At 43.7% G+C, this 20887-nt stretch overlaps 1 long non-coding RNA gene across 1 annotated transcript; it reads left to right on the top strand.

Moving 5' to 3' along the window:
• The first annotated feature begins 7343 nt into the window (after positions 1-7343).
• On the top strand, positions 7344-8755 carry LOC310751503. The gene is made up of 2 exons (XR_014542570.1): positions 7344-7554; positions 7932-8755. It is a non-coding gene; the product is annotated as an uncharacterized lncRNA (long non-coding RNA).
• Positions 8756-20887: the final 12132 nt, after the last annotated feature.

Below are 20887 nucleotides of genomic sequence, written 5' to 3'. Positions count from 1 at the left end.
GCTGGTTCCCAGACCGTCTGTGGGCCGGATTTAGAAAACTTCAGTGGGGGAGAGGGGAGGGTGGGGAAAAAGCTTTGCAGAGGGATCAAGAGGTGAGAAACTGGAGTCTGGTCCTTCTACAGGTTGGGAAAAGCAGGGTAGGGGGCGGGTAAAAGGAAAAGGTAAAGGGACCCCTGACCATTAGGTCCAGTTGTGACCGACTCTGGGGTTGCGACACTCATCTCACTTTATTGGCCGAGGGAGCCAGAGTACAGCTTCCGGGTCATGTGGCCAGCATGACTAAGCCGCTTCTGGCGAACCAGAGCAGCGCACGAAAATGCTGTTTACCTTCCCGCTGGAGTGGTACCTATTTATCTACTTGCACTTTGGTGTGCTTTCGAACTGCTAGGTTGGCAGGAGCAGGGACCAAGCAACGGGAACTCACCCCGTCGCGGTGATTCGAACCACTGACCTTCTGATCGGCTCTGTGGTTTAACCCACAGCGCCACCCGTGTCCCAAGGGTATCTATACCCTTCACAAATTAGGGCCATGATACCTGAAGGAAGTTTCAAAATTCAACTCCTTGCATAACACATTGCAGAAATCCAAATGAAAGGTTGCCAGTGTTAATTCAGAGATCAAGATAAAGCTGCGTCCCTTATAGAGGGTGGGAGGCTGGCCCAAATCTGAAAACGCGATGCTACTGTCCCTTAGAGCAGCTTGTTATTGGTCCTGGGGAAGGCTGAGAGGAGGTGGGGAGGGGAAACGGGGAACTTTCCTTGGGCAAAGCCAGTTTGAAGAAGAGTCCACCTGCGCCTGGCAGGCAAGGAAAGGGGGTGGGAGTGGAAGCACCCAAACACAGATACGAGGCTTAATTTTTATTATTAGGAGGCATCCGGGGCGTAGGAAGGGGGGTGCAGTGGCGGCAGCCCGCCCTGGGTGTCATCCCTGAGGTGGGGTGACAAAAAGGCACACTGCAGGGGGCTCGCCCTGCTGCCCCATGTGCAGCGGCTTGAGTAGCCGCCATTGCCCACAGCAGATCATTGTGCGCCCCCCAGCTCGCCCCCCCCCCAGGTGCACGGCATGGCCGCTGCTCCGGGCGTCTTTGCAGCTAACTCCACCACTGACTGAAGTTTTTGCCCCGAAGCGACAGGCGAGTTTCCAGGTCGGTGTAAAAATGCTCTGAAATGCTGCTGTTTGATTTATTATCCTCTCTTTGAGAGGCCTCTCCCCCCACTCTCTATCTCCAAAGCCCTGGGTGGATTGAATCCTAAATATCGAGTTGTCCTACCCAGTACACTTACTCAGAAATGTATCCCATTGCTTTAGAGTTTACTCACAAGTAAGGTGAAAGGGTCGCAGCTCACATGCAATTAATTATGCCAGGCATAGGCAAACTCGGCCTTCCAGCTGTTTTGGGAGTACAACTCCCATCATCCCTAGCTAACAGGACCTGTGGTCAGGGATGATGGGAACTGTAGTCTCAAAACATCTGGAGGGCCCCGAGTTTGCCTATGCCTGAGTTATGCTTTACCAGCCTTTTGCTACACTACTGCTAGTCGTAATCAAAACAAAAATAACAAGGTAAATTTGCTATAATCCCAGCAATAAATCTGTGTTTTTGTTTTAATTGTGGAGTTATATACAATGGCAAGGTCAATTTTATTCTGGTAAATATATGTTGCTAGAAAGCTAATTACTTTGTACCAGGCTTCCTTTGGCCGTACCTGTCTGCAGCGGCGGAGGAAGCCGCTCGGGCTCCTGGGGTGGCGTGTTCAGGAGCTTCCAGAGTCTGCCTGCTTCCTCCCACTCAACCGCCCTACATCTGGGGGAGAGGCAGCGGGCGGGCCGTTTGGGCAGCGCAAAGCCTGCGAGACGCATGACTTGGGCGCACTGCAGGTGCCACGATGAGTGCTGCCCGGTATTTTGTCACCCCCTCAGTGGTGACACCCGGGACGGCTCCTCACCTTCCTTGTCAGCTCCAGGCATCCTGCTGCCACTGGATAGAAAGACGGAGGGGGACAGAAAGAAGCAGCCTGCTGCAGATGGAGGGAAGTGCTGAGGAAGCAGGGGGAAAGGAGAGCAAATGGAGAAAGAGGAGCGGGGTGGGGTTGGGGGGAGGACAAATAGATGCTGGCCTGCAGCTTTATCTTGATCTCTGAATTAACACTGGCAACCTTCCATTTGAATTTCTGCAATGTGTTATGCAAGGAGTTGAATTTTGAAACTTCAGTTAGTACCAATAGTGACTCTTGGCACATAGATTGGCACTTGGCAACAGATCCATATCTCATCTGGGCCTGGGTAGATCCCAGTCTGTTTTCAGGTGTGCACGTCTGATCTGAATAGGCCCACGTGTGGAGTTCCTTCAGGTATCATGGCCCTAATTTGTGAAGGGTATAGATACCCTTGGGACACGGGTGGTGCTGTGGGTTAAACCACAGAGCCGATCAGAAGGTCAGTGGTTCGAATCACCGCGACGGGGTGAGTTCCCATTGCTTGGTCCCAGCTCCTGCCAACCTAGCAGTTCGAAAGCACATCAAAGTGCAAGTAGATAAATGGGTACCGCTCCGGCGGGAAGGTAAATGGCGTTTCCGTGCGCTGCTCTGGTTCGCCAGAGGCGGCTTAGTCATGCTGGCCACATGACCCGGAAGCTGTACGCCGGCTCCCTTGGCTAATAAAACGAGATGAGTGCCACAACCCCAGAGTCGGTCACGACTGGACCTAATGGTCAGGGGTCCCTTTACCTTTTTTATAGATACCCTTGCCCTTCCCAGCTGGACCTTAGGATGGTCGGTCCTTCTCTGGGAGCCCCCTGCAGATAGGGTGCAACAGAAGGCTGCCCTGACCACCCACTTCTTACCACCTGATCTGAATATACTGCTTGCAACTGTTTGTTCAATGACTTATTGGCCTGGATGACATTTCAAGGTTCTCCTTGGCAGCTCAAAGTTTGAATTCAAGTGATCAGAGGATGGTGAGATCCAACAGCATCTTCTTGCTTGTTGGCCTGATATGGAGAGAGCAGCATAATGTCTTGCCTTTTGTGTGTCCGGGTATCTGGGTTTGACTATAATTCTGTCTAATGTGGGTATAATGAAATGGACCCATTGCACTCCAAAGGACGTGTCTTAGCTTTTTGCACAGATGTTTCTCATTGCTAAATCTTCAAACTCAAGCAGATATTATGTAGCAACATCTGCCTGGAGTTATGATATGACAATTTTGGGAGTTCACATTGAGAAACAGAGAGAGAGGGAGGGAGGAAGGGATATTTATTTGTAATATCTTCTGCATATTCAGATTAACTTAATTTATTCTTCTACTTTAAATATATACTCTTTTGGAACTGCAGGTTGTAACAATAATCCTGCCAATGTTCTTTTCTGTTTACAATGTATCTGTAAATATTCAATAAACCATTTTCATTCTTTTATAAAAAGTTTGTTATCTGGGTTTTTTATTTTTCTGGTAAGTTTTGCCATTTCTGCATATTCCTTAAGTTTTCTGTATCCATTCCTCCTTTGCTGGGACTTCTACTTCTTTCCATTTTGGGGGCAAGTAGCATTATTGCTGCTGTAGTAGCATACACGAACAAGTTTCTATACAGTTTAGGTAGTTCTGTCCCTATAATTCCCCAAAGAAAAGCTTCTGGGCTTTTTACAAACATTATTTTAAAAATCCTTTTGTATTCATGATATATCATTTCCCAGTAAGCTTTAACCTTACTACAAGACCACCACATGATAAAAAGAACCTTCTTTCTCTTTACATTTCCAAGACTTATTTCATTTAGATTTATACATTTTTGCCATTTTTGCCAGTGGTTAGATACCATTGATATATCATTTTCTCTTAAACCATAACATGCTATAAATTTTATATCCATATTCCACAATCGTCCCCATGCTTCCATGTCTATATTATGACCAATTTCTATTGCACAATGTATCATTGGGGATTTTGCTTCCTCATCCTTTGTCTCCCATTCCAATAATATTTTATACATTATAGACAGCACTTTTACATTCCATTTCAACAGGTCTCTCTCCAGTTGTGATATTTGTTCCCCAGACCCTTGTAGCCTATCTTTCTTAAATACTCCATTCAAATGATGATATTGTATCCTTGTTGTTAGTTTTCCTGATAATTCCTTATTTTTTATAAATTTATACTTTCCTCCCACTTGTTTTAATAATTTTTTGTAAGTTGTCCACCATTCTATCATATTGTAATCCTTTTATGTGAACCGCCCTGAGACCTCTGGGTATAGGGTGGTATATAAATTCAATTATTATGAATAATAATAATATTCTTTTTCTTTACCTCTATAATTTCCAACATTGAGAGCCAAAGAGGTTCCCCTCTAATAAATGCTTCTATTTATCCCATATTCTATACAATTCCCCCCCTAATTATATGATTTATAAATCCTTTATGTACTTTCACCTTTTCATACCATAATGAAGCGTGCCAACCAAAAATATTATCATGGCCTTCTAAGTCTAGAATATGTGAATTCTCTAATGTTATCCATTCCTTCAACCAAGAAAGTCAGGATGCTTCCATTTTGTATCATTGCAGCAAATGACCAATGGGTCCAACAGCAGAGGAAGCTTTTATAAATAAATGAGTGAACTAAATCCCATTGCATTTCAACTCCCCTCTTTGTATCAGTTCAGCAAGAGGCCATCAATGGGTCCAACAGTAGAGGAAGCAGAGGAAGCTTTTATAAATAAATAAATAAATGGACTTTATAAATGAAAAGTGGAGCAATAGACTGGGTGGGATTGGCTCCCATTGGTCAGCCTGCACAGCGCCAAACCTCTTTCCTCACCACACTGTTCTGGCAAGTTGCAGTGACCCTCCTGTTGGGAGGATGCCATTGCAGTGTCGTGCCAGCCAGCCCCTCCTGCATCGTTGTGCCGCCCCTTTTAATTATCCCTGATAAACTCCTCAGGGAGGGAAGAGGCACATTGATTTTGTGTGGGAGGGTACGCACACTCCTATGCACGCCTTCCCTTGGGAGGAGAAGATAGGCAAATTCACACCCACCAATGCGTATCCACACCCTGTGCGAGGAACAACAGTGTCTTTCAGGAATCCAGGATAGCTGCAATGTCTTACTGGATTATTAAACGATTTCTTTTCTTCTCAACTGAGAATTATATGGGTTGGCCTAGGTTGTTCTTTTCCACATGGCATAGATTGTTCTCCTATAAAAGCTACCAGCGTTGGCCAAGGCGAAGTCCTTGTCTCTGTGCCTCTGAGTTGAAGGGAAATGGCTTTTGGTGAAACTCTGTGGATGCTGATATTATATACAACTATTTTCATTCATTTCTTGCTGTTAGTGTGGGGAGTTTCTTATCGTCTTACCAGGACCCACCTGCCTCGAGGACTGTCCTATCGCCCAATAATACTGCTTCACGATTCCTCAGTGGGATATGGATTGGCACTAGTAAGTTTATTTTACATATATCATGGGGATGAAGACACCTCTATAAAAGGGGCTGCAACCCTTTAGAGTCGATAAAATAATTTAGAATAATTCTTTTTAAAAATGCTCATTAATTTGAAAATATTTAAACCAATCTGATACCCATTCTTGAATTTCTTCTAACTTTTTCATTTTACATGCATTACCAGAAAAACACATTATGTCTCTATAAGTACCCCAATTCTCTTGAATGTTTAATTTCCTTAGTGCACTGGCTTCAATAGGAGATAATCATAAAAGTGATTTCCGTTCAAGTAAATTTTGATATCTGGTCAAAAAAATTTTATCTCCCGCCCTCTGCTGCCCACTACTTTCTTTCTCTTATAAAAGAAAATCACCAAGCTGCTTTATTGCTTCCAGTACCTTAACCACAAGGACACGGGTGGCGCTGTGGGTAAAACCTCAGCGCCTAGCACTTGCCGATCGCATGGTCGGCGGTTCGAATCCACGCGGCCTATAGAGTGAGATGAGCGCACAACCCTAGAGTCTGGCAAGACTGGCCCGAACGGGCAGGGGTACCTTTACCTTTACTTACCTTAACCACATTTTTCATCAGGTTTTCCATGAACAATACCACATCATCCACAAATGCCCTCAGTTTGTAAGTTTGAAAACTCACTTGGAGGCTTCGTATATCATTTTCTCTAATATCCCCACACAACACTTCTAAAACCAAAATAAACAATAATGGTGAAAGTAGACAACCTTCTCTTGTTTCCTTGCCAATAATGCATTTTTCTTATAAAATTCTGTTTACTGTTTGCAAATCGCTCTGCATATAATGTATTGATTCCTCTCACAAATTTCTCCCTGAACCCCATTTTATCTAGTAATTCCCGCCCCCAGCTCCAAGAAGCATTACACTGGGTAACAATTTTTTACTTTTTGAATGTTGGCTAGATTTCTACAACTGATTTAGGGTACTTTTGCACTGCTGAATCAGGAAATGGCATCCATTTCTCTCCATCAGGTCAGGTTTACTCTAAACTGAATGGTGGGCATTGATAAAGGTAAGTACACGTAAATTGCATGTTGCTTCACCATTTTTCAAACTTCAGGGCTTGAACTTCTGTTTCTTGGAACTCCTGGAATGCTCAGTGGCAGGGAGGTCTCTCTTCAGAGTCCAACAGTAGTCAGCCATCATGACTGTGTCCCAGCGACCCTGATACCTGGTCTCCATCTCTTTCATGTCCTGATGGAATCTCTCCCCCTGCTCGTCACTCATTGAACCCAGTTTCTCAGGAAACTGGTCCATATGTGAAAATAGGTAGTGCATCTTGACGCTCATGTTGCAGCCCAGGTTTCTGAAAGCAGTCAGCATGTTGTTGACAAGTTCTGCGTAGTTTCTGGCCTTATTGTTGCCAAGAAAGTTCTTCACTACCAGAACAAATGCCTTCCACGCTTTCAGTTCCACTTCGTTCATTGACTTTCTGAACTCTGGATCTCTGATGAGTTGCTGGATCTGAGGACCGTCAAAGATGCCAGCTTTCAACTTCTCCATGGTCAATCCTGGAAAAGCCTGGCACAAGTAAGTGAAGCAGTCACCATCCTTGTCCAGAGCCTTGGTGAACTGCTTGATTAAGCCAAGCTTGATGTGCAGCGGTGGGAAGAGTATTCTGTCTCTGTCCACCAGAGGGTTGTTGATGACGTTCCTTTCTTTGCAAGGCACCAATTCCTCCCGCACAGGCCAGTCCTTCTTCGTGTAATGCTGAGCACGCTCCCTACTTTCCCACATGCACAGAAAACATGGGTACTTGGTGAAGCCAGACTGTTGTCCCAACAAAAAGTTCACCATCTTCAGGTCAACACAAATAAACCACTTATGTTGATCACAACCAATTTTATCCAGCACATACTTCACCGCTTCATAGTTCTCCTTCAGTATACTCGAGTGAGTCAGGGGTATAGAGGCAAACTGGTTGCTGTTGTGTAGCAGAACACATTTCAGTGATCGCTTGCTGCTGTCAATGAACAGTCTCCAATCTTTGGGTTCGTACTGTGGCACTCCAAGCTTGAGCAGAAGCTGCGCAATATCTGCACAGTACACCAAGTCCTTCTCTTCCGAGAAAAAACGGAGGTACTCTTGATGCCTGTTGCGGAAGAAGCTGATGTAAGCACTGTCAGAGAGGAGGTTTTTTCTTTCAATCTGGATGCCAACAGTTCGGCAGAGTCCTTTACAAGCTGAGGTCGCGAACTAAATTATTCAACTCCTTTTGGGAAAATGGATGTGGAGCATCATCTTCAAGAACCACTTCTTCTTCTTCATGTCCTTCAACACTGGAGGCATCTTCGTCACTAATGTCAGGAAGTTCTCTGAAGATAGGCACTGGAATTTCATCACAATGAGCTACAGGACGACGTGCTGATTGAAGATCAGGATACTTGAGGCTGCTCCAGTTCTTTCTGTTGATCCCAGTCACATCAGCAGTGCACTAATTTATGGAAGATTTCGAGGTTTTATGACTTCAAACTGATCCCTTTTTGACATAATCACCCAGAACTATTGGACCTGAATACTTCTTGTCATTAAAATAATCATTTCCAATCAAAACAATTATTCGACATGGCAATTTACCCCCACAACTTCTTCTAAAATGCTCCACACAAGCGTACATGTGAACAAAAACGTAAAAAAACGACATGTGGCCATAGCTCAAAAATTTGACCTGATTGAGCAAAACCAATGTGATTTTTGGATTCAGCGCATCAGATTCATCCTAAATCAACTAAAAAAACGCAGACAACAAATTTGTTGTTGACCAGTGATTTATCAAACGCTTTCTCTGCATCTAGAAAAACCATGGGTAATTGCTAATCATTTCTTTTTTCAAAATATTCAGTAGCATTTAATACAATTGCAACATTATCTTTTAACTGCCTCATCGGCAGAAATGCTGTCTAGTCTTCATGTATTAAGTTTCCTAACACTTGTTTGAGTCTTCTTGCTAATATTGCCGCAAACCATTTATAATTACAATTAAGCAAAGTAATAGGTCTATAATTGTTGACTTGGACTGGGTCATGATCTTGTTTTGCTATCAATGTGATATTGGCATACTAATAATAATACTAATTTTATTATTTGTATCCCGCCCATCTGGTTGGGTTTACCCAGCCACTCTGGGTGGCTTACAGCATATATAAGCATAATAAAACATCAAACATTAACAAACAGAATATCTTATACAGACTAAAATAAACCTATAAATCAATATAAAATAATAATAATAATAATAATAATAATAATAATAATAATAATAATAATACCCAAATTAAAATAGCTGCCAATCCCAACAAAACATTTAACCAACCCCAACCCAACAAAAACAAAACAGGGGAACTAAAATTAAAGATTTTAAAACTTTTTAGCTAGTTGCCACATCCCAAGAGTTGTTCCAGCAATGGCCCTCTGGCCTCCCAGGATCCCCTTTTAGCTGTTCAAGGTGAGTCTGGGCCCTGCCCCCTAGGCCAAGGGGAAATGGGCCTTTCAGCAGGGAATGGTCTTCCAAGTATCAGGTATCTCACCCTGTGTCAAAGTACTGGTCATGATCATTTCTAAAGGCTGGATTAGACGGTCCCAAAATACTTTTTTAAGTATTAAAAAATTGCAAGTGGAAAAATATCTAATGCTAATTATGCATGCTAAATGTTTTGTTTTAAACAGGCAGGAATTCTGGAAAAAATGGGCATCTGCCATAGATATTCCATAATCAGGGCCATGTGCCTATTCATTCCGATAATGAAGGACTCCAAACTGATCATAAAGGACCTGGTTTTTCATGGGGTGCCTGTGAGGGTGTACTGGCCCAAGACATCACCTGCTGGGAACAGGAAAGGAATCATTTTTCTTCATGGAGGTGCTGCGGTAGTTGGAAGCATTCGTAAGTTATGTGAAATGTGTTTGAAATGGTAGAACCTCTATTTACAACCGCCACCACTCGCAGACATTCTAAGTTGCGACCACGGCAAACCCGGAAGTAACTGGCGGGTTTGCTGCCGTTCACACCTGCACAGAAGTGGGCAATTGTCGTCCGTGCCTGCACACAATGGTGTCTCTCCCAGCGACCCGTTTCGCCATAAGGACGGTGTGGCGATCACACAGGGCCCCCGGACGTTTCACGGTCTATTGACCCTGTGCCACCACTGTGGTTGCTTTCTTCGCTGCCACCACCCCGCTTCTCACGGGGACACACGGAGTCCAGACAGTTGTTAACATAAACAAATAATCAAGTTTATTTTTAAGAGCAGGAACAAGCATATGGTTGCAGTTTATTTTCCTCTGGTCAGTTTCCTAATCTTAGTTCCTACAACTTCAAACTGAATTATTCCCAACTATCTATCTAACTCCCTAACAATTCCCCTCACTCTCTCACAATACAACTCAACCAGCCCACTCCTAATCCACCCTCTTCCTTCTCCCACACCCAAGCCTCAACTCCCAACTGACAAACCTCAACTCCCAACTCCCAAACCTCAACCGTCAAACCCCAGACCTCAACCTACAACCCCCAGACCTCAACTGACTTTTCAAAACCTCCCACTCTATCTTTTACTCCCCCCTCGCATTCTCACTGGCCAATCACCTCACACCCATTTTAACCCTTTCCTAGGGGGAAAGGATTAACCCACATCCTAGGGGGCAAACGCCACATTCCTCCCCCCTTAAGAAGATTGACTCAGGAGGGATAACTTAACCTAGTTATTCTCCTGATCAATCAGCAGTACATCTTTATGGCAAATAAACATTTCCTAACCTGTCATTTCACCCTTCACATCACATCTAACATTTGCACATCAAATACTGTGTTCTGGTAAAATATACATATATACAAAAACCTGTTACATGTTAGGTATTCAGTTAACTTTCAACTGCAGGTCTTCTGGACAAAGCATCTGTGACTGTATTCAGGGTCCCTTTCACATTTTTAATCATAAAATTAAAGTCTTGCACTGATAGGGCCCACCTCAACAACTTACTGTTGGTCTTCATTGTCCTCAACCACAACAAGGGTGAGTGGTCAGTACATAAAGTAAAAGTTCGGCCCCAGATGTACGGCTTCAGCTTCTGTAATGCCCATACAATGGCAAGGCATTCCTTCTCGATGGTCGAATAATGTCTTTCCCTTGGTAGTAGTTTCTTGCTTATGAAAGTGATGGGATGCAGGTCGTCCTTCTCTCCCTGTTGGCACAGCACGGCCCCGATCCCGGCATTAGATGCATCGGTGAAGACGGTGAACTCACGATCATAATCAGGAGCAACAAGGACTGGATTTGATGTCAAGGCGCTTTTTAAGGCATCAAACGCCTGCTGACATGCTGCTGTCCAGTTTCTTAATCTATTCAGAATTTTGTCCACTAATCGCTGAAAAGTTGCTGGCGCATTCTTTAAGCCAAAGGGCATTATTTTAAATTCAAACAACCCAAAAGGACTTCTGAACGTAGTTTTCTCTTGGTCCTTAGGGTCCATTTCTACTTGATAGTACCCCTTTGCTAATTCTAGGCAGGTGATGTAATGACACTGGCCTATAGCTTCGTTCAGGTCATCTAAACGCGGCATTGGATATGCATCCGCTTTAGTGACATGGTTCAGCTTCCTATAATCTAGGCAAAATCTAATAGCTCCATCAGGTTTGTCTAATAACACTATGGGTGCTGCCCAGAGACTTTCCGAAGTGGTTATAACCCCTGCCTTCAGCATTGCCCTTATCTCATTGCTAACTTTCCCCACATACTCTCCAGTTATTCTATATGGGTTGACAGCAGTTGGCTTAGCATCTCCAGTGTCGATATGATGTACAACTCCCATGTGTGCACCAACAATGCTATTATGGGCTTGTTGCAAAATCTTTTCTCTATAGGTATGAGGGATTACTAACTGTCTTTTCACTTCTTCACCCCCCCTGCATGGTGGGTCAAGGACTTCTCGATATAAAAGACCCTTGCTCAAACAAAACCGTTCTGGGCACTCAGGAGTTAACGACCTCTCCGACTCGGCTGCCTCAAAGTACTTTTGTAACTCAGTATCTTCTTTTTGCTTTTTGGCAAAACTTGAGGTTTGACTTTTAGTCAAAGGAAATAAAAAGGTGTCTTTTCTTTCCTCACACTGGATCATTCCCTTGCTGTTTTTCAGCACTGTCTGCCTCTGCTACTGTATCCACCCCCTCAGGATTAGGTGACTGTGGACTCCCTTTTGCTCTGGTAACTATGAAAGTACTCTGCACATGTTCTAAAATGTCCCAACCAATGAGCACAGGGGCGGGAATTTCTTCCGACAGGGCTACCTGCCACTTCCCTGCCCAGTTTTTGAATCTGACATCTATTTCCGCCACCTTTAGGATTTCTGCTTGTTTTGAAATTCCTTTTAATTTCATTACTTTTCCTGGAATTATGGCATCATACCTGATTATATCTGGGTGGACTATGGTGACTTGCGATCCCATGTCCTTTGTCCCGAGATATCTTTTTCCGTCTATCCAGATATAATCTCCAGCGTTCTTTAACAAGAGATTATCTTGCTGAATCGCATAACAGTGCAGGACTTTGGCCTCTACTACCTCAGCAGACTCAGGCCTAGTTGGCATGTCTGTTTCCTTGACAACCTGGCTAGTTGGGCTCTGCTCCACAGACTGGATACAATATGTCTGTTTCTGTGTGGTACTCTAACTAGATGTTTCTTTTCCTGTTTTACAATCAAAACGTTTATGACCTAATTTCCCACATCTCCAGCATGAAATGTCTTTGGGTCCTGCATAACTTGTTTTATTTACTTTTCCCTCAGTAAACTCTGTATGGGTGTGTGCCTTCTCATGTGGGCTTCCCGATGAGGGGCTGCCTCTCTTATCGGTTTCTGAGGTAAACTTTCCTTTGGTTTGCTGAAAGTTATTCTTGTTTGTTTCCCAATATCTCCCACCAAATTTTGGCCCATCAAATCCATGGTCTCTCATTTCATTTTATTGGCTAAACCCGCTGCTTCCTCTATTGTCTTGGGGTTTCTTTCTTTTATCAGGTACTTCAATTGGCCATTTATTGTGTCGTAAAATTGCTCCAACGCCATCACTTCTCTAATCTTAGGTACTGTGTCTGCATTCTCTTGCTCTAACCATATTGTGAGGTAAGTTTTTATCTTTGCTCCCATCTGCGCATAGGTTTCCTCCCTCACCTTTGTCACACTTCTAAATTTTTTCCTCAACTGCTCTGAGGTAATCCCAAAGCGTGTGTATACTAACTGCTTGTACACCTCAAAATTTTGGGATTGTTCCTCAGTCATTTGAGCCTATAATTCGGCTAGAGGACCGCTTATTCTAGCTCTCAAGATCATCATTTTATCTTCCTCTTTTACTTGAAAATCGTGACAGGCTCTCTCGAAGGCTACTAGAAATGCTTCTGGGCTATCCCTATCTCTAAATTCAGGAAAGCGTTTTAAATCTATCTTCATTTGATTCTGCCCATCGGTGTTATTACTATTATTACTATTTTCTAATACCATTAGTTCCAACCGTCTCATCTCTAATTGAAACAGCTGCTGTTCCCTTTCCTGCTCAGCCCTCAATTTTTCTTTTTCCAATTCTTTCTCAAGCCTATTTTTATCAAGCTCTAATTTCAAGTTATATTCTTGTACTAATTTCCACTTTTCAAAATCCTCTGAAAACTGTGGAACTTCTACTTCAGGTGGGGTTTTAGTCATCTCTTCTATTCTGGTTTCTTCCCCCTGGGGATTCCCATTCTCTTCTCCAGAGCTTTCATGTTGGTTTTCTCTCACTGGGTGCTTAGTCTTCTTGGGTGGCATTATGGTTGAGTCAGTATTTTGCACTAACTAAATAAGAGACTTTTCCTCCCGGCTTGGCTTTCCAAGACCCCGGTCCCCAAAGTATAGTTTTAGTTTTTTTCCTCTAACCTTTCAAGCTTACTTCCTCTGACCCTGAGCCTAAGCCTCCGCCAGAAAAGTCTTTTGAGATCTCTTGCTCTTATTGTTATCTCGGCCAAACGGCAATCTGGGGTTTATCCTCAATCACACCCTCAGGCCAGGTAATCTCTTCACGGTTTTACCCTTCCCCTCTCCAGGTGTATTGTTTCCCCTCACAGGCACTTAGACTTATCGAATCCCGCAGCTGTCGCCAATTTTGTGGCAGCAGGTTCGGTTGTTATCCCACCGCTGCACCACCAATTTTGTGGCGATCACACAGGGCCCCCGGATGTTTCACGGTCTATTGACCCTGTGCCACCACTGTGGTTGCTTTCTTCGCTGCCACCACCCCGCTTCTCACGGGGACACACAGAGTCCAGACAGTTGTTAACATAAACAAATAATCAAGTTTATTTTTAAGAGCAGGAACAAGCATATGGTTGCAGTTTATTTTCCTCTGGTCAGTTTCCTAATCTTAGTTCCTACAACTTCAAACTGAATTATTCCCAACTATCTATCTAACTCCCTAACAATTCCTCTCACTCTCTCACAATACAACTAATCAACCCACTCCTAATCCACCCTCTTCCTTCTCCCACACCCAAGCCTCAACTCCCAACTGACAAACCTCAACTCCCAACTCCCAAACCTCAACCGTCAACCCCCAGACCTCAACTGACTTTTCAAAACCTCCCACTCTATCTTTTACTCCCCCCTCGCATTCTCACTGGCCAATCACCTCACACCCATTTTAACCCTTTCCTTAACACATCCTAGGGGGCAAACGCCACAGACAGGCCTCCAGAACGGACACTGTATTGTTAGAAGACAATTTGTCATTGTAATTTAATGTAAAGATCCTGAAATGTTTGCCGTGGACGGGGGTGGGGTGGGGGTGATTTGTGCAGCCTATACGTGGTTGTTGTTGTTGTTTTCTACAACCAAGTAGCATATATATTTTATGAAATAATAATAATAATAATAATAATAATAATAATAATAATAATAAATTTATACCCCGCCCATCTGGCTGGGTTTCCTTAGCTACTCTGGGCGGCTTCCAATAAAATATTAAAATACAATAGTCCTTCAGATATTAAAAGCTTCCCTAAACAGGCCTGCCTTCAGATGTCTTCTAAAAATCTGGTAGGTGTTTTTTTCCTTTGACATCTGGTGGGAGGGCATTCCAAAGGGTGGGCACTACTACAGAGAAGGCCCTCTGCCTGGTTCCCTGTAACTTCGCTTCTTGCAGTGAGGGAACTGCAAGAAGGCCCTTGGCGCTGGACCTCAGTGTCCAGGCAGAACTACAGGGGTGGAGACGCTCCTTCAGGTATACTGGACGGAGGCCGTTTAGGGCTTTAAAGGTCACCACCAACACTTTGAATTGTGCTCGGAAATGTACTGGGAGCCAATGTAGGTCTTTCAAGACCGGTGTTATGTGGTCCCGGCAGCCACTCCCAGTCACCAGTCTAGCTGCTGCATTCTGGATTAGTTGTAGTTTCCGGGTCACCTTGAAAGGTAGCCCCACGTAGAGCGCATTGCCGTAGTCCAAGCAGGAGATAACTAGAGCATGCACCACTCTGGTGAGACAGTCTGCGGGCAGGTAGGGTCTCAGCCTGCATTCCAGATGGAGCTGGTAAACAGTTGCCCTGGACGCAGAATTGACCTGTGCCTCCATGGACATTAAAAACAGACATTTATGACACAGCAATATTAGTCATATCCAGTCCTTTTTTTTCTAGAAAGAGAGGTGACAGTACAATGCTTTCACCTACAGGACTACTTTTTCCCCAGACACTGCTGACAGAATAGTGATTTTAGAGTGGCTACACTCTGAATTGCCTAACACTGGATTTGATATTGCTGCTTGTTATTTGCTTTTTTCTAAACAGGATCACGAGTCCCTAATGAGTTCTTTTCATAGAATCATAGAATCATAGAATTACAGAGTTGGAAGAGACCACAAGGGCCATCGAGTCCAACCCCCTGCCAAGCAGGAAACACCATCAGAGCACTCCTGACATATGGTTGTCAAGCCTCTGCTTAAAGACCTCCAAAGAAGGAGACTCCACCACACTCCTTGGCAGCAAATTCCACTGTCGAACAGCTCTTACTGTCAGGAAGTTCTTCCTAATGTTTAGGTGGAATCTTCTTTCTTGTAATTTGGATCCATTGCTCCGTGTCCGCTTCTCTGGAGCAGCAGAAAACAACCTTTCTCCCTCCTCTATGTGACATCCTTTTATATATTTGAACATGGCTATCATATCACCCCTTAACCTCCTCTTCTCCAGGCTAAACATGCCCAGCTCCCTTAGCCGTTCCTCATAAGGCATCGTTTCCAGGCCTTTGACCATTTTGGTTGCCCTCCTCTGGACACGTTCCAGTTTGTCAGTGTCCTTCTTGAACTGTGGTGCCCAGAACTGGACACAGTACTCCAGGTGAGGTCTGACCAGAGCAGAATACAGTGGCACTATTACTTCCCTTGATCTAGATGCTATACTCCTATTGATGCAGCCCAGAATTGCATTGGCTTTTTTAGCTGCCGCGTCACACTGTTGGCTCATGTCAAGTTTGTGGTCAACCAAGACTCCTAGATCCTTTTCACATGTACTGGTCTCAAGCCAGGTGTCACCCATCTTGTATTTGTGCCTCTCATTTTTTTTGCCCAAGTGCAATACTTTACATTTCTCCCTGTTAAAATTCATCTTGTTTGTTTTGGCCCAGTTCTCTAATCTGTCAAGGTCGTTTTGAAGTGTGATCCTGTCCTCTGGGGTGTTAGCCACCCCTCCCAGTTTGGTGTCATCTGCAGTATCTGTTTGCATTTACTGATTAACTTGGGTTACAGATAGGTAGCCGTGTTGGTCTGCCATAGTCAAAACAAAAAAATTTTTTTCCTTCCAGTAGCACCTTAAAGACCAACTAAGTTAGTTCTTGGTATGAGCTTTCGTGTGCATGCACACTTCTTCAGATACACTGAAAACAGAAGTTGCCAGATCCTTCTATATAGTGAGAAGGTGGGGAGGGGTATTACTCAGAAGGGTGGTGGGAATGGGTGGTGGGCAGATAGCTGTGATAAGCCTGTTGACGGCTCTTAACGACTGCAATAGGTCTTACAGGAAAAAGCAAGGGGTGAGAAGGTGAAAAATGGCTTTGTCATGTATAATGAGATAAGAATCCAATGTCTTTGTTCAGACCAGGTCTCTCCATGGTTTTAAGTTTGGTAATGAGTTGCAATTCAGCAGCTTCTCTTTCCAGTCTATTTCTGAAATTCCTTTGTAGTAATACAGCTACTTTGAGATCTTGTATAGAATGTCCTGGGAGATTGAAGTGTTCTCCTACTGGTTTCTCTGTCTTGTGATTCTTGATGTCCGATTTATGTCCGTTTATTCTTTGGCGTAAGGTTTGGCCTGTTTGTCCAATATAGAGAGCTGAGGGACACTGTTGGCATTTGATGGCATATACAATGTTAGACGATGAGCAATTAAATAGTCCCGAGATGGTATGTGTGATGTTGTTGGGGCCAGTAATGGTGTTGTCCGGGTGTATGTGGCAGCAAAGTTGGCATCTGGGTTTATTGCAGGCTCTGGTGCCAGTGTCCGTGTTACGTCTGGTTGTAGTATTATTGTGGGTTAGGAGTTGTTTAAGATTGGGTGGCTGTCTGTAGGCAATGAAAGGTCTTCCTCCCAGAGCTTGAGAAAGGGAACTGGCATTGTCCAGGAGAGGTTGTAGATCTCTGATGATGCGTTGTACTGTTTTAACTTGGGAGCTGTATGTGATGACTAGAGGTGTTCTGTTATTTTCTTTTTTGGGTCTGTCTTGCAGCAAGTTCTCTCTGGGTATCTGTCTGGCTCTGTTGATCTGTTGTCTAACTTCATCTGCTGGGTATTTTAGTTCTAAAAAGGTTTGCTGTAGATCTCTTAGGTGAGAGTCTCTGTCTGTAGAATTGGAACAGATACGGCTGTAACGTAGTGCCTGGCTATATACAATGGACTGTTTGGTATGTTTGGGATGGTAGCTAGAGGCATGTAGATATGTTTGTCGGTCAGTTGGTTTACGGTATAAGGTGGTGTCTATGCGTCCATCCTGTATTTTTATAGTAGTGTCCAAAAAATGTATTTCTTGCATAGATTGATTCATTGTAAGGTTGATTGTGGGGTGAAAATGATAAAATGATAAAAATATCGTCAATGTATCGCAGGTACAAGAGAGGTTTGAGTGGGTAGGAGTTTAGGAAACGTTGTTCTAAATCTGCCATGAAGATGTTGGCACTGATGGCATAATACAGTGGGTGTCTCCGGTTATATGGACTCTGTTCTGAAACCATATGCCATCAGTGCTCCCAGCTATGTACGTGACACCACAGATTTAGAACAACGTTTCCTAAACTCCTACCCACTCAAACCTCTCTTGTACCTGCGATACATTGACGATATTTTTATCATCTGGACACATGGTCAACAGACCCTGGACACCTTCCACCAGAAATTCAATGATTTTCACCCCACAATCAACCTTACAATGAATCAATCTATGCAAGAAATACATTTTTTGGACACTACTATAAAAATACAGGATGGACGCATAGACACCACCTTATACCGTAAACCAACTGACCGACAAACATATCTACATGCCTCTAGCTACCATCCCAAACATACCAAACAGTCCATTGTATATAGCCAGGCACTACGTTACAGCCGTATCTGCTCCAATTCTACAGACAGAGACTCTCACCTAAGAGATCTACAGCAAACCTTTTTAGAACTAAAATACCCAGCAGATGAAGTTAGACAACAGATCAACAGAGCCAGACAGATACCCAGAGAGAACTTGCTGCAAGACAGACCCAAAAAAGAAAATAACAGAACACCTCTAGTCATCACATACAGCTCCCAAGTTAAAACAGTACAACGCATCATCAGAGATCTACAACCTCTCCTGGACAATGACAGTTCCCTTTCTCAAGCTCTGGGAGGAAGACCTTTCATTGCCTACAGACAGCCACCCAATCTTAAACAACTCCTAACCCACAATAATACTACAACCAGACGTAACACGGACACTGGCACCAGAGCCTGCAATAAACCCAGATGCCAACTTTGCTGCCACATACACCCGGACAACACCATTACTGGCCCCAACAACATCACACATACCATCTCGGGACTATTTAATTGCTCATCGTCTAACATTGTATATGCCATCAAATGCCAACAGTGTCCCTCAGCTCTCTATATTGGACAAACAGGCCAAACCTTACGCCAAAGAATAAACGGACATAAATCGGACATCAAGAATCACAAGACAGAGAAACCAGTAGGAGAACACTTCAATCTCCCAGGACATTCTATACAAGATCTCAAAGTAGCTGTATTACTACAAAGGAATTTCAGAAATAGACTGGAAAGAGAAGCTGCTGAATTGCAACTCATTACCAAACTTAAAACCATGGAGAGACCTGGTCTGAACAAAGACATTGGATTCTTATCTCATTATACATGACAAAGCCATTTTTCACCTTCTCACCCCTTGCTTTTTCCTGTAAGACCTATTGCAGTCGTTAAGAGCCGTCAACAGGCTTATCACAGCTATCTGCCCACCACCCATTCCCACCACCCTTCTGAGTAATACCCCTCCCCACCTTCTCACTATATAGAAGGATCTGGCAACTTCTGTTTTCAGTGTATCTGAAGAAGTGTGCATGCACACGAAAGCTCATACCAAGAACTAACTTAGTTGGTCTTTAAGGTGCTACTGGAAGGAAAAAAAATTTTTTGTTTTGATTAACTTGGGATAGTTTATTTTAACCCTCCTAAAGATTCACGCCTAGTTTAATTCAACAGGTACCCTGAAAATTGGTTCCTGTCCAAAAACAGGTTCCTATTCAACACCTCTAGAGTGTTTTAACGTATAAGGATTCTGAAAATAACTAGCATTTTTTTTTTTTTTGCAGCTAATCAGAAAACTGACAGAGACCAGCCTACACTTCCACTGCATTTTGTGATTTTTGTGTGAAGTGGGATATATTTTTATTACATTTGGCTAATTCCTGTCTTTCTCCTATGCTAGATTTTACACTGAAATATCTCTTAATGCATAGAACTATGCTTTTCTATGCTGCTCACATTTTGCTCCCATACAGAATTCAAGGATATAATTTCAGAAGGAAATCAACATGCTGATTCTGCTCTGAAATCCTTCTGTCCGTTATTTTCTAATCCAATTGACAGCCATGCATTTTTACACCAGGGAGCTAAACAGCTGATTTTAAACTATTTTTTCATTACTCTGACACAAGCTAAGGGTATTGTTGATGGATGTCCTTCCTGCGCTTTAACTTCTGTTAACTTTACCTTAAATTAACTGTTTCCTTTCCTAATAAATTTTCTCCTATGGATCACCATTGTAGGGAAGAGGCACCTCTGGAATGACCTCTGGAATGCCCTCTAGTGATGTACCAGCAGCTCCCCAACCCGAAGTGAGAGGAACCTGTTCCTTTGCTTACCTAGGGGCAGGGATGCCCTACTGTTCTTACTTTCTCAGGTCCTGTGTGGATTCCAGGTCGCTGTATCCATCCCTATTGGCCAAGACATGAGCTGGCACCAAGGCCTGCAGAATCCCCTTCCAGACTTTGCAAGGACCATGACCCTGACTCCGCATCTACAGGCTCAGCAGCCCCGTGCGAAAGTCCATTGCACCCATCTAACACTTCCGGCCTCCCCTTCTTTGAAAGGTGGTCGCCCCAAAGGGGGCCTTTTGATTGGGATTTCACTCCAACTTCGCGCCAAATTCACTCTGGTACGGGCTTCCCCGCCTTTTGCTCTATCTGGACTGATCACAGAAGGGAAGTCCTCATTACTAATTACTAATGTTTATCTCCCCCCCGAAGGCTCAGCGCCTGATCTTGATTGGAAATGGGAATCATTTGAAAATCACCTACTGTCATGTCATACTAAATGCCCTAACTCGTACTCCTTAATTGGGGGAGACTTTAATGCTCGTATTGCCACAAATTGGGACTTACTAACCAAGTCCAAATGGTGGACTCCCCCATGTTTGGACAATTTTGACTTGGAACATGCCAGAATTAGAACTTCAAAGGACAACAGAGTAAACAAAGCAGGAGTGACCCTTTACCAAATGGCCATTCGCCTGAATTTAGTATTTTTGAACGGCACCTCCCCCCCCCGATATACCGGGGGAGTTCACTCACCTGGGACTAACATCTAACAGTGTTATTGATTACCTCTTGATCTCCGCAAATCTGGCCGTTAATGTACTTTCCTTCCAAGTTGAAAACCAACATTTCAGCGATCACCTCCCAATAGTGACCACTCTGTCATTGTTCCGGTGCCAGAATGACAATAAACACTCAGTCCTTCTGGAAACCTCATCATCGATCAAAATAAGAGGGATCAAATGGTTGGAGGCTGTGGCCCAAAAATACCAGGTTTTCTTCCATAGGGAAATCAACGCCTACTTACCTCAAATAACTACTGATTTACAA

This window comes from Podarcis filfolensis (genome assembly GCF_964270895.1).
Source record: "Podarcis filfolensis genome assembly, chromosome: 16".
In the NCBI taxonomy this organism is placed as follows: domain Eukaryota; kingdom Metazoa; phylum Chordata; class Lepidosauria; order Squamata; family Lacertidae; genus Podarcis; species Podarcis filfolensis.
The sequence above is the reverse complement of the archived record's forward strand: the minus strand, read 5'-3'. Positions and strand labels throughout refer to the sequence as shown.